This window comes from Glandiceps talaboti, chromosome 12, assembly GCF_964340395.1.
Source record: "Glandiceps talaboti chromosome 12, keGlaTala1.1, whole genome shotgun sequence".
Classification (NCBI taxonomy): Eukaryota; Metazoa; Hemichordata; class Enteropneusta; family Spengelidae; genus Glandiceps; species Glandiceps talaboti.
In genome coordinates, this window is record NC_135560.1 from 19098348 (window position 1) to 19117914 (window position 19567).

The 19567-nt window shown below is 35.1% G+C and overlaps 1 protein-coding gene across 1 annotated transcript in view; it reads right to left on the reverse strand.

Annotated features, from left to right (window-relative positions):
- Positions 1–9080, reverse strand: part of LOC144443062 (small conductance calcium-activated potassium channel protein 2-like) — an 84344-nt gene extending 75264 nt beyond the window's left edge. The window contains exons 1-2 of the mRNA XM_078132435.1: positions 8977–9080; positions 8653–8799 (exon numbers count right to left, since the gene is read on the reverse strand). The gene's annotated coding sequence lies outside the window, so the exon portion shown is untranslated. The remainder of the gene's footprint in view (positions 1–8652; positions 8800–8976) is intronic.
- Positions 9081–19567: the final 10487 nt, after the last annotated feature.

The window sequence follows — 19567 nt, forward strand, 5'->3', positions numbered from 1 at the left end:
TTTGAAAGTCTGATAGATTTATATGTGGTAAACTTGAAGAGAATCGCACCATATATTGCAATATTGCTCCTTCAACTTCCAGTATATATCGACCTTGTAACTTGTTGTACGAAAGAAACGTTATAAGGTTCACGTGTGACTAAACATACATGTAACATATGTTTACCAGTAATGTCTACGTCCCCTGCAGCAGTCACACTCGATTGATTGCCATCGTTAACTTGCTGCACCATTAGTTGGCGAGTATGTAGGACAAAGTCATCCCATCGACGGTATAGTGCATTGGCTGGAAACTATACGTCTGAAGATGTAGACATTTGTATGTGCGCACAATGTGTGTGTTTACTTCTTGTCACAATGTCCTCAATCTACAGCAATCTACCAGAACAGACAAACATACGATGGTAAATAACAAGATGAATGACTGTTCAGTACCATAAATTAACAAACACTTTAGTTTGTTTCACCACTGCAGTGTTCTCTCTACTGGAACGATAACAATAGAGGTCACCATATGCTAAGATTCACTGAAATCGGACAATAATCTACACGACTGGCTTTCTAAATATTTTATTACAGTTACCTTCAGTTACACAGTTTTGTCCTTGGTGACCCCGTGACCCCTAAGCAGTAAATAAGAGTAGAAGGCAGGTAACTGGACAGTCAAACACTTCTACACACGAAAGAACGTCTACACCATATGTCTTACACTATGTGCAAGACACAGTACACAGAGTAAGGTTGTCAACGAAGTATAAGATGAAAATGTTGCGTTTTTTGTTGTTGGAAATTACATATAAAACATAACGTAACTTGTAGGTGTTCCCAAACTATAAAACTGAATAATCGGATGTTTGTATTGGGTGAAATCCGTACGATAATATGTTATATATAAATCGTATAATTACAACCAACAGACAACAGCAGACGACCTGGTCGTACCAACAAATCGTTCGTTCTATGATTTGTTGTACTAATTGATGAATTGTCACGTGATTTGTTTGTTGCCAGACATACCATTAAAGGGGATCAAAGGTGGGGCAAATTTTACACTAGCTGCATTTCTTCATGTTTACGGGACCCAGAAAAGTTTTTCTCACCAAGAGGCATTAGGAAATCTCGCCCCAATAGAGTTATAGAAAATAACAAATATGGCTCAGAAGAGACCTGTTGTACACTGACGCTAGGCATTATGGGAAATACATAATGTTAGGCGCGCCTTCGTTGTTCTCACAGCTGGCCCCAACACACAGTGCAGTGGTCGTTGTTTCAAGAGGTGTAAAGGTCATTAAACTTGATTTTTTTTCTCTACTAGTAATACATGTACATCGACCCAGTATACACCTATTAAAAATTCACATTTGTCAATCTTTAATTTAGAGAGATTGCACGATGCAGGCTTGGTAAATCTGACTTTTTCTGGATCTCCTAAACAGATAAATAAATACAGCTAAGATAAATCAGCCTCACCTAGTACCTTAGTTTCTCTTTGTGTGTTGTTAGGACCTTCTTGCTGTATGTGGTTAGTCTATACACTCGTCGTTGGCTTTCTAGCGATCTCAAACCAACTGGTTTGGAATGGACAGCCAGCTACTAGACACAACGCTAGCATGTGGTGAACACTTGATATATATATAGAGAGAGTATGAAAACACCAAACCAATTTAAGATACCTTTAGGAACTAAAAAATGTCTTGGGGAAACAAATACCATTATACTGAAACCAGATTCATTCTAAGCCTATGGAAATTTGGTAGGAGTACAAACCAAACATCGTTAACTAAACCGTCCAATGGTTTAAGACATCACATAGAAAATTGTATAACTACCATATTGCAGTTGTTGAAGAAGAAATTATCAAACTGCAATAGAGCATTGACCCCTTGGGACACAATTATACTAGAGTTGACATCGCCGGAATGACGATGCTGCAATATTGGTAGAGAGTGGACCCCTTGGGACACAAGTATACTGGGACTGACATCACCGGAATGATGCTACTGCCATTGGTAGAGAGTGGACCCCTTGGATACGAGTATATTGGGGTTGATATCACCGGAATGATGTTACTGCCATTGGTAAAGAGTGGAACCCTTGGATACGAGTATATTGGGGTTGATATCACCGGAATGATGTTACTGCCATTGGTAGAGAGTGGACCCTTGGATACGAGTATATTGGGGTTGATATCACCGGAATGATGTTACTGCCATTGGTAGAGAGTGGACCCCTTGGATACGAGTATATTGGGGTTGATATCACCGGAATGATGTTACTGCCATTGGTAGAGAGTGGACCCCTTGGATACGAGTATATTGGGGTTGATATCACCGGAATGATGTTACTGCCATTGGTAGAGAGTGGAACCCTTGGATACGAGTATATTGGGGTTGATATCACCGGAATGATGTTACTGCCATTGGTAGAGAGTGGACCCCTTGGATACGAGTATATTGGGGTTGATATCACCGGAATGATGTTACTGCCATTGGTAGAGAGTGGACCCCTTGGATACGAGTATATTGGGGTTGATATCACCGGAAAGATGTTATTTTTTAAAGATTTGTACAAACTTGGCTTTAAATATATTGGTCACCTATTTGATACCAATGGTACCATTCTAAAATGGGAGCGTGTTGTTCAGAAGGGTGCTGCAAATAAGGATTTTCTTAGATGGTATGCTTTGATCTCTGCATTGCCAGCTGCCTGGAAACAAAATGTTGATATGTCAACATTTACAGTAGATCAGGATGAGGGTATGCTTGGCATTTTATTCAAAGAATATGTCAGAAGCACTCATTATCATATTAACCATTGCACCACAAAGCGTATCACAGCTGGTACTGTTAAGCATTACTTTATTTCTCCTCGGTCAGAAATATTTTTCATAACCACGTTGAACAGTCTTATTCAGGAGTGGGAATATATTTACCAGTCACCTTTACAGTTAACCTTAGATACAAAATGGCGTGAATTCCAGTGGAAGCTGACACACAAGTTCACAACATTCTAGTAACAAATGTTTCCCTTTATAAAATGACACCACCCAGAGTTCCCTCAAGTGCTTGCACGTTTTGTGCAGACAATGAGGAAACTCTTATTCATCTCCTTTTTCACTGAAAAAATTTAGTGATACATTCGGAAGAGGCCTGGGCTTCCAGACTCCGCTGAATCCAGAGACTGTTTTGCTTGGAAATTCACAGTTTCCGAAAATTGTCAACCTCCTACTACTAGTTGCAAAGAGATATATTTATACTTTGAGATGTAATAAAAAGGAGCTTCACTTTGCAAACTTTATGAATTATGTCCAGCATGTGCAGAAGACAGAATTCTTCAGGAAAAACAAACTTGATAACCACATAAAAAAATGGGGAAAATATTTACAACTAACTGGTCCACAACCATGACTTATTTTCAATACATTGATCATATTGTAATGTTTCTTTGTTGATTTTTCTGACAGTTGTGTAATGTAACCTTTTCTTCTCCTTTTTGGGACTCGAATAAAAAGTTTATAAACACACAAAAAAAGATGTTACTGCCATTCGTAGAGAGTGGACCAAGGATAGATACTAGTATACTGGGATTGAAATCACCGGAATGTTAATATGGCGACCAATATATGACATTAGTGACAAGTTATCTTTCAAGATCCACACACGTGGTTGTGTTATCACTGAATCGAATTTACCCTACCAATGATTCTGACAAACATAACGTCAATGCATGAAATATCAGTCTGAACAGAGATGACTCGATCAAAGTTAAATGATGTGTTGTTTTACAGGTGATTGCCAGATGTCAATTGTCAACAACTGTCTACTCTGTCGAAAGTTATCATTTATTTGGGGGAAAATAACAAAATTGTTTATTTCTTACTATACATGTATATTACTAATCGAATTCTATTCATTCAAAATAAAGCTGCAGCTTGTTAATTTCTTGATGTTAAAATTAACAACTGAGGTTTCTTGCAATTCATTGCTGTGGGCTAGAATCTCTCTTATAGGTTGTCACAACCTTATCTGTCGATATCATATTTCTAGTTTTGAACGATCATGACGACAATAAATGCCATTAATCGTCAATTTAGCATGGCTTGTAGGAAATCTGTGTGCCGTGGGCACGATACTTATCTTGTTTCGCGGCGTTAAGTAATTACTATATCAACGGATGCAACATAGTATTCTCGAAGACTGTCGTCAAAATCTGGGGTGCACCTGGCGATTTCATGTGGTATCCATGGCAACTGAGACCACATGATGCTTACAGCATTCTCTGTTCGATTCTGCATAATCGGCACTATTGAGTTTTGAGCAAATGTGAGTAGAAATCGTGTATTATTTTGTTTGTGTAAGTGTTCAATTGAAAGCAAACTATATGGTATTACTAAAAATCTATTTCAAAAGGGGCGTCAAAAAACTCACAACAACATCGCTGAAAACAACGTATATCGCCTTTAATGACATATTTTACCAAAATTTGGGTTGTATACTACTAATGGGTTGTCGGTGGTCGAGTGGTTAAACCATGTGCCTCATACCACTGCGGTCGGGGTTTGAACCCATTCAGGGTTTGATTCAATTTACCACTCTGAAAGTAAGACGAGTGTCGTTCAGTTTGACTCTACCGAACAACGCAGGTTTTCCCAAAACTCCGGTTTTGTCCTGCATATATAACACTGAACTCATGAGGGATGACCGTCACGGGAGACAAGTGTTTATATACTTAAATAACTATAAATAACATATACTTATTAACTTAAACGAAACGGGTTACAAAGTCATTGTGTCAAACATTTTTCCAAATTCCAAAAGAAATTACGAATAAAAACGCTTTAAGAAATGTTACGTTTCCTTGACTTCAACCTCATAAAACAAATTGTAAAATAATTACAAATATACGTATTTGTCACTCAAGTCGTCACTATCAAATTAGATGTATCATACAAACGGATTCGTCAAGGCGAGAATAAAAATATTGGCAGTAACTAAGGTAAACTGTTTTGATGATATTATAGTGTATTTAGGAGAAACTATTGACCCAACGAATTATTCCGTTGGGAATAGTTTCTTGTTGCCATCGTATTATATTTATACTCGTCTGTGTACAATATTTGCACAGCAAACCACAACTCTTGTAAGCACACACCCTGTTTATTTCAATATCGTAACACCTTAAAAAGGGTGGATCAGTCGGTCGGTTTAAGATACAAAAAAGTAAGTGTATGTATATGTACCCATGTTCGTGATATTCAATTCATTAGTAGAAATGACAATTCAAGTCAGAAAGAACTATGGCCACTATTTATACTATTAGAGGTCCTGAATTTAAGCAACGAATGATAATTTTCGTCCAGATACGCATTTGTAGGATCGTCATATGTCCATCAGTGGCGGCGTTTTGATTATCGCAGAGGGCGTAGTTTTTTTTTATTTCGCTCGATATAAGAAATATTCGTCGGTCTGGTCATGAGAAACATAATAAATAGGTCAATGTACAAATGAACGGTAATTTATCAAAACGTATGGTCTTTAACTTTGACCCCTCCATGCAATGATATATATACATATATATGTATGAATGAAATCTATTTCACCAGATAACAAAAATAAGCTACACTTTCAAAGAAACACATGATACAAATATACAAAATTGATACAAAAGAAATAGACAATTGTTAACTGATGTGGACCATGGAAATAGTTCAGCAGAACTCTCTCTCTCTCTCTCTCTCTATATATATATATATATATATATATATATATATATATATATATATATATATATATATATATATATATATATATATATATATATATATATATATATATATATATATTCAAATAGCATTCATTTATTATGCCTGTGAGAAATGTTTTGTAATTCTCTGAATGCTAATACCGTGTTTCAATAGTCGAAGACAGAATGGTAAATAACGAGCCATGAAGCAAAGCAAGGAACAAGCTCTGAATGAAAAATGAAAGTCCTGCCTATCAAAGAAAAACACAGTCAGTTGATTTTATCGTCTCTTCTTTTCCTTTTGACGCTAACATAATATTTCCTAATTCCCATTTCGAACAATTACACCTATTATAAAGATAGTTTCTTGAAGAAGTCGATTCTATGAATAGCAGTATTTTTTAAATTGCCACTGTAATTCAAACAGCCTACTTCATCACGCTTCCCTACTGAATGATCCAGTTATACATCAAACAATCCAAAGCCATTGACATTTTAAAAGGAAGTAGCTGAAGCCAAATGATTTGTTGAATCAAACTTACAGCCGGTACACATTACTCCTTTGTGACTGAAAAGACACTGATTCTATTTAGTTAGTTCGTCAGAATTTCCGACTTTTGAGTTTTGACGGCATCATTTCATATATTAAGCATATTTTAAAGAGGAATTCTTTCTTCTCGGTTTCAATTTCACATTTCTGTAAATGTTATCTTTCACTGGATGAAACGCCAGTAGGTCTATCTATTCCCCAAGCTCCTAGATGCATGCTGTGTTATTTCTGTGTTATTTTGTCTGCCTGTAACTGATGCAGGCATTAGTTCAAGTAACAATATGACGAGAAATGGGTATTTATTTTGGATTTTTTAATTCATAAGACAACCTTACTGTATTGTTCTACTTGGGGACAACATGCACCAAGCCTGTGTTTGTAATGCAATAATTTGCAAAAAATCCCTTAAAAATATGTAAACTGTTAGTTATTGTAACAATAACAAGTTAATTCAGTGTTTTGTAATTTATTGAGTTACAAACTACGACTTAACATATGTTCGTTCACATCGTATTTTCAAGTAGACAAATATATAGTTGTTTTATTAATTAAAAATCCAAGATAAATAGCCAATTTTCATCCACTTTAAAAAACTAAAGACAACCTTAGATCGAGTGCAAAATACACATTACGTAGACAACTCTTGCAACAGATGTCTTGTTTCACACCTTATCAACGCTTTCAACGACTCCAAGATTAGGCATACTTCACAAACAGCTAAAAAGACTACGTAATCGCCTTCACGAGTTTATCGACAGAAAACAGACCTTTTACATTGTCTTATCCAGATTATCCGCACGTCTAGGTGATATGTTGAACATTAAGATATCGTGGTGGGTTTTTAAAATATATAGATGCATCGTCTACGTGTTTGTCATTCAATACATAATTTTTGAATAATAACATTTACGGAGATACCTCATCACCTGAAAACAGGTTGCAGTTTATATGTACACCTGGTACTGTTGTTGGTTGTTTGATGTTAAATGAATAGTATACTGCAAGGACAACGTCAAGACGTCCTACAGTGCAAATACATTGATACACTCAATCTACCGCTTACAGACAAAATGCCACAACAGAACTAACACTATACAGGTTTGGAAATTTGATATGCATAAGTATGTTTGTAGCTACAACCTGTGGGTAGGTAGGTGATGCCGTTTTCTGTTTAGGGTAACTCGACACTTCTAGTGGTTCATTGCATTTGACACGATAATAGTACCGACATTCTAGGTCAAAGTATGTCAAATAGCAGAAAAGACATGTGGATTGCGTCACTGCGAACGTTCAGAGAGAAAGTCGACCTCCCTCGTCAATTTAACTTGAAAAGCACGCACACGATTTCGCTTAATTGTCCTCAATGTGTACATATAAATTCTATCATGCACCTGAGATGCTGCGCCCATGATTGAAGTGTATCACGCTAGCATAGTAATCGTGGTATCTGTTAATTTGGGTTCAGCTTTTTCTTGGTCAATTTGATTTTGTCACTAGTTTCCAGCATAGCATGTATAATAATACATGTATGTATGTATGTATGTATGTATGTATGTATGTATGTATGTATGTATGTATGTATGTATGGGTAACACTCAACGAAAATTTGTTTACACTTGGCAGTACAGTAAAAGCACTGTATGGGGTTGTCAACCTTAGACAGCACAACTTAAATAATCCAATTCTTGTTCTACCGTGCACGTACGTCGTTATGTTATATACTTTAAGTTTGACTTTGTGACCTGTTTTACCCTCTTGAAATTCCTTCCAAAGTTGTTTTCCTCTTCTGTACAGCAGCGTAGTTTTCTAAATAAAACGTTCTTGTGTTACACGTATTTGGAAGTCAGGAATAACCATAGTGACGGGATACACATTATTTTCCGTATTATTCCGAACGGGATAAACGATTTTAGAATCGAATTGTTGGCAATTATCAATGGTTTTAAAACGTGTATCTCAGTGGTTATTCCCGTCTGAAATACGAAACACAGAACTCTTCAAATGCATATACTGTAAAATTGCCCTGTGCAACCTATGGGCGACCCTTGACTGTAGGTCTTTGGATAGAAAGTGTGGTTTCCATATGTGTAATGTCGTAGTTATGTACGCCAGATCTAGCGTTCAAAGGTCATTTATCCCGCTATCCCCAAATTATCCCAAACAAGGTAAGCGCGTGTCAAGGCGATTATTCTAACTGTGATATTACTCTAAAGTAATCATTCCTTGTAACGATGGCATTCCATTCACACAGCTTAGTAGACATTTCACAGATTACTTTCTCCCGTACTTTTGTTGTGTAAGTACAATGTAAAAGTGATCGAAAGTAAACATACAACTCGATAGCAAATAGGTATACGTACCTGTGTTCACAGAGCGTGTAGGTTGTTTACCAGGGTTGTTGGTTGGTTGTGAGTGAGTGAGTGAGTGAGTGAGTGAGTGAAGCTTGAAGTGAGTCTACTAGTCACGTCACAGATTTTACTTGACCAGACTAACACGTACAGAAGTTACTATTGTATAAAATAACAAAATGCATATAAATCATTTTTGTAATCACACCGCCTTGTTGATTTGGTTATGTGTGTTCATTTACCTTGACCAGATTTGTAATTCACACATGGCAGAATCCCTCCGTGATGTCGGCGTCACCCGCCATATATCGCTTCGCTATTCTTACAAGCAATTACCTTATGTGTAAGTAGTTGACAAGTTCTCTATTCAACGATGACTTGCGAAGCTCTCGTTGCTTGGTTGCATACAGGGTGTTGTGTACAGACACGGCAGTACTTGACAAAGGTTGTCAACATCACTGAACTCGTCAACCAGTCATACTTCCCGGACTTCTTGAAATTATGACGTAAAAAGAAGAGTGGTACTCATATCGATGAGGGCGCAAGTTCGTACGTAAAACAAACTTTGCAAAAATATTAAGCTTTAAAAGAAATATATCTAGCTCCTGTTTTCAAATATAAACGAGCTAAGGGTAGATAAAAGCTGGATATCTATTTTCAAGAACAACGTGTCCTTTCACAGTTATATGTAACTACTTATAATATATATATATGATAATAATAGTAATAATATATATATATTATATATAACACTGGTTATAGACCCGACTATATATCAAGTCAATAAAAACGATAATTTCTACAGATCCGTAAGGACAGATAATATTATTGTAGACGTATCATGCTTATCATTAATTCATTTATTCAACCCGGGAGTATACAAGCAAAGCATATTGTGAGCGATGCATGACTTACATCCTCGTATATAGAACATCAGTATGAATTAATTCCCTCATTCGACAACACCCTCCCCTATCCCAACTGGTCGATGACCCCCTCTTCCTGTCCCCTCCGCCCCTTGGAGCAATTAATACGTGTATTATCATTAGAATTGTCTAAAGTTGTATGTAAAATGTAATGACATTGTATTAGTAAAGAAGTGTCTATTATTTACAAAACAGTCTATTAGCACGTTAAATGTTCTCTGTAATCTTGGTAAGACCCAAAGAAAATACTGAAAGCAAAAATAAATAGATTGTTGTTTTGTGTCATGTTGATTCAACGGATTCGACGGTAGCAACAAATAATGTTCATTGATACAATTGACTTGGTCTACCTGTGTGTGTGTGTGTGTGAGTGTGTGTGTGTGTGTGTGTGTGTGTGTGTGTGTGTGTGTGTGTGTGTGTGTGTGTGTGTGTGTGTGTGTGTGTGTGTGTACGGTCGAATATTGACTATTCCCCTTATCCAACTGCTTTCTCCCTGACTATTCCTTATTGTTTTTTTTTCCAAACTCTTACTCACCATTCCGGATATTTGTTGACTGTTGACTGTACACTTACTAATAATATAAAGCCACATCTTCTAATTAATACTGGAAACATAGTTACTAACCCGACTATTAGGTACTCAAGATATTCACCTTACTAATATGCTGTTACTATAAATCTTCGTGGCAACAGATTGGTTAGGACCCGGATGTATATTTTAATATATTATCGTGTTCGGGGCATTATAATGTGTTTTACTTCATTGTGTAACTTTATATCAGTAGGCACGTTGCTTTAGGCAAACAACAAAATAGCATAAAATTATGACGATTTCAGAGTCTGATATATTACCATATTAAGCTCGGAGATATATTTTATACTATATCGCCCACTGACAATAAAGTCCTCCTTCGGAGATTCATTTCTAGTAGAGAAATATTAATTCTGAATACTGATAAAAAATTGATTTCCAAATATCAATATTATACATGCAATCGGTCGTGAAGTTCTTATTCGTGTATGAAGGACTTGGAGATAACACGTGTCTTTGACATGAATTGTACAACAAGTCGGTAGCATTTTGATGTGCCCTTCTTTAAAAACTACCCTGTCCATTTTATTTATGGAGACAATAAAGAGTGATGAGTACAGACTTCGACATTATCTCAAGTCTTTGTAGTGTTATCCTATTATTGTCCTTATCCACGATGTAGATGTCAAAGCTTTTTGTTCAGATCTGTTTTTAACCTTTTTTGCGTTCTTGTTTCGTCTTAATTTAAAATTGTACAGAATTATTTCTTCTCATCTGCAATTGGCTGCTTTATTACGGCGCTGTTGATGATTGAAAATAAGCGAATAAATAAATGAATGAATGAATAAATAAATAAATAAATAAATAAATAAATAAATAAATAAATAAATAAATAAATAAATAAATAAATAAATAAATAAATAAATAAATAAATTTAAAATTTAAAAATTAAAAAATAAATATCTAATTATACACATCGACCCACTACTTGCACTGGTAAATTTGAAACATTTTCCATTTTTGTACGTGTAATGTGTTCTACTTGTTCATGCTTAGAACATTACAGTGACAGCCTGTAATTATAATCATCAACATTATTTACTAAACTATGACGTATATATAATATATAAATATCTAGATATCTATCAATCTTGTCAAACTTTAATGTATTTAGGGTGTTTTCCTTCATTTCAGTCAAGAAAACCTAAAACCAAGTTAGTGTTGTTATATGGGCTAGCAGATAATGATTCAAACGTGCAACAGTTTCTGCTCATTCTCACTGTCCCTCGATTTCTATCTTACAAAAGACCAGATTATCGCTATTATTACATATTGTTCCCTGTGGAGTTCATAATTTACACATGATTTTAGACTCTATATAAGTTCTACCTAATTGGCTACTTTTAGATTCGGGACAATAACTTCATTGCAATGACTGTATATGTAAAACTGTTTGGTTCCTTGTTATAGTTGACATGCTGCTGTTTAGAGTTGATAGATCAACCATTTATACCACTGTATTCAAAGGTTTGTGTTGTATGTGTAGTGTACAATTCTAGTTATTTTACCTGGTTGAACAATCTTCCGAGTCGCTGATTGAAATCAGTGAGTGGACACTGTTCTCTCCAAAAATAGCTTATTTCATAGGTCGGCTATATCATGTATCTTAGATGAGTGTAGCTGAAAAATGAAAATTTCATCCATAATTATATAAAATGTGAAAATGTAGATCAAATAACAGATTTCAACTTCCGTATTAAAGGACATATGCAAGCTTTTCAATTAGTTCTTACATGTATTATCAGATTGTGAATTCTAAGCTTCCATATATTGTATATCCCTTCATTAGTAGATTTCATCAATATTTTTTCAAAACTACACCAACAAACTTATACAACATATGGTCTTTGTTATCCTCGGGGTATGTACATAATTGTATGATATTTGATGCTTACAATTTTTAGATTTTGCCCGATTACGAAACATAATCAGTTATGCAAATGACTCATAACAGTTGACAGTCATATCAGTAAAGGATTATCGGCAATTTTATATAATTGGAAGGTTGCGTTCTTAACATATTGCCTAACTACCGAGAATCAAGAATTATGTATATTATGTATATTATGTATATTACTCACTAAAGTTAAAAGTTACATGATATTTGCACGTTCTTATCTCCAAAGTATGTACCAAATCATTTTAAATCTGAAGCGTGCATTCTTAAGATAAATACTACTTGACGATGATCAGTAATTATTCAGACTGTGAAATAAAATAAAATATAATGAATACAATCTTTAAATTCAATTTTATGGAATATACGCTATACGTATATGATGCCATGGGAGTGTCCCTTGCATTTTGCAGAACTCTCTTTTGATTTCAAAATCCCAAAACTCGAGTGTATGAAAATAGTCCATTAAGAAATGAGATCTCAGCTCATGAAATATAAATGACGTCGTCCACTTTCTCCAGAACCTAAGTGTCGACAGTTTAATACCAAATATCATCAATACGTTTTCTGATACTGCCATCAGGAAGTCACGAAGTCAATTTCACGAAATTTTGCCCAGAGTGATATTCTTTTCTGACACAAGAGTCTTCGAAACATAACGATTCACCCATTTCCATGGTGACGACTTCTCGTAATAGATCAAGAATGACTGTTTGTATATTATGCCTGAACTAATGTTGATATATGCCTGAAATAATTGCGTAACATTGGAAACAAGAGACTCATAGATATACTCATGTATGTGTTGCTATGGTAACATTATTGCAACATTATATGGTGAGCAATGACTGAATCCATGGAATGCAAGAAATGATATCAAGACGTATTGTGTCCTCAAATTAAGATAAAATAATGTGAACCCCACCCACCCCGTCAAATTGAATAGTAAATTAACGCTTGAATGTGCGGAGGATGAACTGATTGTGTTCAGGTACAAAGATAATGTACTACGCATGTATGTATGTATGTATGTATGTATGTATGTATGTATGTATGTATGTATGTATGTATGTATGTATGTATGTATGTATGTGTGTGTGTGTGTGTGTGTGTGTGTATGTATGTATGTATGTATGTATGTATGTATGTATGTATGCCTGTATGTGTTTGCCGTGTCATCGTTTTCCAAAAAAAACGACTTGCTCAATTCAAGCTACCAAACAATTGATGAATATTAATAAAGTATTTGCATAAATAAAGATTTTGGGTAATTAGACAATGCGTGCCTAAGATTACATACAATTTCGAACATTCATTGATAGTAACAGAGCACATGTGTTGTATAAAGCCAAGAAACACCAAATTTAATCTCTTGTTCGCCTCTATTATTCGTTCAGTTGTACACCATTGCGTGGCCTCATGGAACTTAGCAGACATGAATTTGGATCAGATGAATATTGAATATTCACGACTCCTAAGTGCTTATTACCTTCAGATAAAAAATACCACGAATATGCATTGTTCATCAAATACTATTCACGTCTGCTAAGACCAATGGGGCAATGGTGTAACTGAAAGCACAACCGAGGTGAAAAAGATTTTCATTTGGTATGTCTTGGCAACCAATCGAAATTTATATTATTTGATATCATGGCGTGGCGTTCCCCTTTTACCGAAGGATGTTATATAGAAACACTGGCCTTTAACTACTCATCCCCACAAAGGATTGTGTGATTCTAGTACGTAAGTTAGACAGCATCTTTTAGAATATTGGATTATAGTTGACTACGAAGTATTGGCTGAATTGTAACTAATTGGAGGTGATATTTCTTTGTAAAGAACCCAAAGTGTCCGATGTTCGAATTCCATTCCATTGAAGTTGTAGTAACTTAGCAAGTCATATTCGTGCTATTCGAGTTTTTAACATTTACATAGTACACGTTTTCTAGTAATTCATGTAGATTGGTTTACTAATTAACAATACCGTACTCTGTATTGATGACAGGAATTTTACATTAATAGTATAGCCACGCGATACAGACATTCAGCCCTGAAGTGAATTCTTGATAGTTTAAACGCGATCCTTGTAATTTGTAAATCAAATAAACGACGTTGCGTGCAAAATACACCAGGGACCGTTCCGTTGAATACACAATCCCCAGGTGCTGGAAGTTAGGCTTGTTTTTTTTTCAAGTTTTGTAAAAAATAAAGTTTTTATTTTTCACTATCTATGTGTTTTAATTGCAGAAGCACATATAGTTGTCTTAGGAACCATGTCAACATTACACAAATTCACAATTTGTTGACAGTCAACTCAGCTGTATATTTAGGGAACTGGTAGGATAGCGCTAATGGTGGTTGTAATGGATTGTATGCTTACAGGGAGATGAGAAGTGCAAAGGGACGTCGTGTCGTTATAGGTCCGTACCAGCTATAGTAATTATAAGTGCTTTGAGCAGTCTGTGAGAAAGCGCTATAAGAAAGCTAACATTATAAATATTAATATTGATTGGTCTAGACTATTAATTGTTTACACACTGCGGAGTGACCAGCTCCCTATGAACATCTCATAATATATACAATTTGTTGGCAAACGTATAATGGTTCAAGCATTTATTCATTTTGTTTACACAGGGACATCAAGCCTGTGTACACAGTACCATCAGCGATTAATAAAGGTAATTCAATTAATTAACGTCTACAGTATAAGTTTGGTATATTTTTCATCGGGCAAAAATTGGACGAAAAGGAGAGAAAATTAAAATTATTAAAGGCTTTACCTGAGAAGCATTTCGTTTTTTTGAATCGATCAAGAAATTCCAGCACGTTAAAGAATTTCCTGTTTTTAAAAAGTGCAAATTTAATTAAACGCTTGACACTATGGATAAAGATAGCAACCTTGAACACATCTATTAATTTGCATATCACAGCTGCACTTGAAACATCTTTTCTCCATATCCCACTTAGCCGTGTACTCTACTGAAGAAAGTAATGTTATATCGAACAACCTTTACGATTCTTTCAGAACTAAAACATGAACCTAGGTTCACGATGTGATGCCAATGATAACCAAATTGAATAAAATGACAAGAATTTTAAACATCACCTTTCTCAGCTGGAAAACGTAGATGGTTCATTTAAAGCTGCTGACGTCATAAGAGGGAATCTTTATCTCCAACACTATTGACTCCACTATAGTGCACTAAATTCAATTTTGCACTCTTACATTTCCTTTGTCTGTAACACCTGACCTTTCACCTCTGATGATCAGTCTTCGGTAATGAAATACGTTGTCCTACAACACATGATAGGGAGATACACTTTCTACAATCAAAGATATTTGTTTACATTCAGCAATAAATTAAACTATACATAAAATAGTACATTTATTTACTAATAATATAATGCGTCTATAGATAGCATACGAAGTTATGGTACTAAATAACAATCACGAATAAAATTGTAAGAAGACTTCAAAGAATTGATGGGTTACCTTTCTTGGAAAATGCACACGGATAATCCCTCAGGGTATGTAATGTTTTACTTTCCTGATCTTTACATACATACACACACACACACACACACACACACACACACACACACACACACACACACACACACACATACATACATACATACATACATACATACATACAGTAAACACCTTTTCCTCACAACACATTTACTCTTAGCATAAAAGTATTTCTACATGATAATCGCTTTGGGTTTATTTGGGCTTGAGGGTTGGAATGAAGCGTGTAGTTTTAGAGCACGGTTTAATTAAAAAGATTTGATATCATATTTGACATTCACTCATGTATGAATACAAAAACACCTAAAAACTAAAATACGGGTTACCGGACAAATTAAAAGCGAACGGATTCAACTCATCGTCACTGGCACATTGTACGAATTTGATAAAAAATTGCCAAAACACAGACAGGAAGCAGACACAACAATACAAATGTCGTAGGTACATTACCTGAAATACGAGTAGAACAATGTACATTGAGACGCTGGCGTTGATGATCTCCCGTTAAAGGTTCTCTTGGCACGGTAAAGTGGTCTTTCGTAAGTCATCAGTTGATTGATCTCATCGACTTCCTCCTCCAGTTGTCGACAGTTGACTGATGACACCGTTTTTTAAAAGGTCGTGTTCATAACAGTTACAACTTTGCGTGACAATGAGAAATCACAGAATCAAAGTGGATCTAACTAGAAATGACCATCATAAACGAAACACCTGGTTGATTATACAATGGGTACACTTTATGATATCTTCATAGACTGTCACTGCTATAGACAACTTGGGAGACTGTAATAAGAACCAATACAGCTCTAGAGTATTGAATCTCTGAGGTCACCTCGAATTTGATATGCAAGTATCTCCAAACTAAAGTCGTTTATCAAAATTGGTCTTGAATGCGTGATACACTGTAAAACAAGTCAGCAATCGAAGATAAAAGGCCCATTACGTTAAATGGATAGTAAATAAGCAAGTAGTCTAAATCTGGAAATAACTGGTGGAAATGTCTTGAGCCATCTCAGTTCATCATTCTCAATGAATTCCTGTGACGCTGAATCATTGAAGATACATACTTGACGCATGATTAAACTGTTTCTATCAATATGACCTTCGTAGATAACTTCTGTAACAAACACAGTCCTGGTTCTACGCCAAGCATTTGCGAATTTAAAATAGTTTTGTTTTAATGGTGAGAAATAAAAGACACTATTACAAATGGAGGCGATGTAGCAATGCAATTAATAACCAGCTACAAACTAAACGCCTCTCGTTACTGGTAAGGTTTAAATAATATTGTGTATAATTCGATACACAGTAATCTTGAAGTGACCATTTGAATCCAACTTACTCTACAATTTACACTCGTGAGTGGTCACATATTGTAGACCCAAATACCATTCCTAGAATAATTAATAATTTAGATGAAAATCACCACAGGTATACATGAAATTGAAAATCGTCAAATTATGGCAATTAGCCTAATTAGTATGCACAAATATCGACTCAAGATTATTAACATTGTTTGGGGAAAATGCGTGCCTGTTTGATAAATTTCACTTTACTGACACACACCACAGCATACATGTGATCACTTTATTGACACCCACCTCAGCATACACGCGATCACTTACAAAATGTTACATTCTTATTTGCCTCATTAGCAAATTTTCAGACAGTGGTGCATATTTCATGACACAAAGAGCAGGCCTATAGCAAGTTTCGTTTAAAATTCACATGATATACATGGGTAATTCAGTGGTCTCATTAGTATGCAAAAAAGGACAAATATAGTAAGATGTCGTTTATGAAAATAGAATGCATCTAGTTAGGTTCATTTTATTAACACATCTATGAAGATACACAATAAAGTCATTAACTTGCTAATTAGTTTACTTCGTCTGCACCATTTTCACTTCAAAGTATCTATTTAACACATGACACAAATAGTAGGTTCCTTAGCTACATTCCAGAGATATACTGCATTGTCAAGAATAGAAAAAATTAATTATTAAATTAGTATTTAAGAATTTCAACCATGTGTGTCATGTGTTCTTTGACAGAAATAACATGCATGTAGGAAGTTTTAGGTTTGTCAGACAAAATGTTTTAGACATATACGGCAGTATGGTCAAATTTTGTCCAAAAATCTTTTTCAATTTTCTGCTTTTGTTTGAATATATTTTCTACAAACTTATGAAATGAGTGTAATATTCTATATCATTTTCAGAATCAAAGTGCTAACTTTGTAAACTGAATATTTCCTTATACTGTGTCATTTCCAAAATGTTCTACTTTATGTCTGTTGTCATATTGCTTAGGTGACATTGGGTCTGCTGTGTATAGGCAATGAAGAGAGGTAATGGTGTGACCATGTCTGTCTGTGTGTCTGTCTGTGTGTTGTGTACATCTGTCTGTATGTTCAATATCTCAAAAAACACTGGGTTGATCACAATGAAATTTAGTACACACATTTGTTACAGTTACCACAAGAACAGTTTGCATTTTGGTCAAAGACATACATATTAATGCGCCTTACTAGACAACATGCAAAATGGTATAAAGGTAGTATAAAAATAACTCCTCTTATTCTAAATCTTTCAAACTAACACTGTAATATATCACCAGTGTCAATCTTCCTGTATAACCAATCTGCCAATCTTTTCAAACTTATGTAGAACATCACATCTATAAATATACAGCTCATCTCTGATATGTTATTGAGATATATAATCTGCTGCCAAAGCACAACTCCACCAAAGAACACACACACACACACACACACACACACACACATGTGTCCCTGTGTGCGTGTGTGCACGCACGCACACGCACACGCACACACACACACATTTCTCAATGCCTAAAGCACTAGTGAACCTCAGTTCAGTTGTACTAAAATGAGACCAGGCTATTTTGCATAAACATTTAATGACAAAACAATATAAATACTACAGTACACAAATTTTAACTTACTGATTTCTGGTTTAAATGAATTTACAGAAATTTACAAAATTTTATCATGTACAATTGTCTTCAATAGCCTTGCATTTGTTTGTGTATAAAATTACGTAAAACTAGGCTTACAATACAATATGGTTCATTTGTCATATATACATACAGATGTAGCTTAAAATGGGCCAAAAATTCGCATTATTGTAATTTATGTTAATTTTTGTATAAATTTGGTCACTTACAGTTTACACAAAATATATATGGCAACTTTTAAACATACTAGGTCCTCTGATTGTAGCAGAGGCCTAGGTTGTGTATGGGAGTGTGGGTAGATCAATGGGTGGGTGGGTGGATGTGCATGTGTGGTAGTATGTGGACCCCGGTAGGTGGTGTGGGTGGGTAGGTCGACATATCAAGTCAATTTGTTCAGATCTTTTGACCACAAGACTTGCATCTGATTATCATTGTCAATGTTTGAGTACTTTTCATGACAAGTTGTATTAAACTGAGGGTCAACCTACTAGAATATAACCCCCCCCCCCCACACACACACACACACCATCTTTTTTTGCATACACACAAACTTACTTTTATCAATCTTGTTATGTTATTGTGTATGTATGCACATATCTTTTGCTGCTGCACCTCATTTTAACTATATCCTATGGCTATATCTCGGATTCAAAGCTTGTAAAGAGAAATTTTGTTGAAAATTTGATATCGGAGGCAGTAATAATATTAAAACAGATGTATTAAAATATACTACTGGCTGTAACAATCAAAACAAAGATGGTAGAATATTAAAAAAAAATTCATTTATAAACATAAATGATAAAGTATAGCTAGTCTGTTCATGTTTACAAATGAAATACGCTGACGTAAATGCACTCTTTAGTCACACATATTCCATCAAGTGTTCAGCTGCCAAATGATAATTCTATTTGACAAGATTTCCAGCTGTCTATGATTACACCACTCCTTATGTTAACAATTTCTGACTGTGGATTGTCATGATCTGGTAGTTCCCTATACAT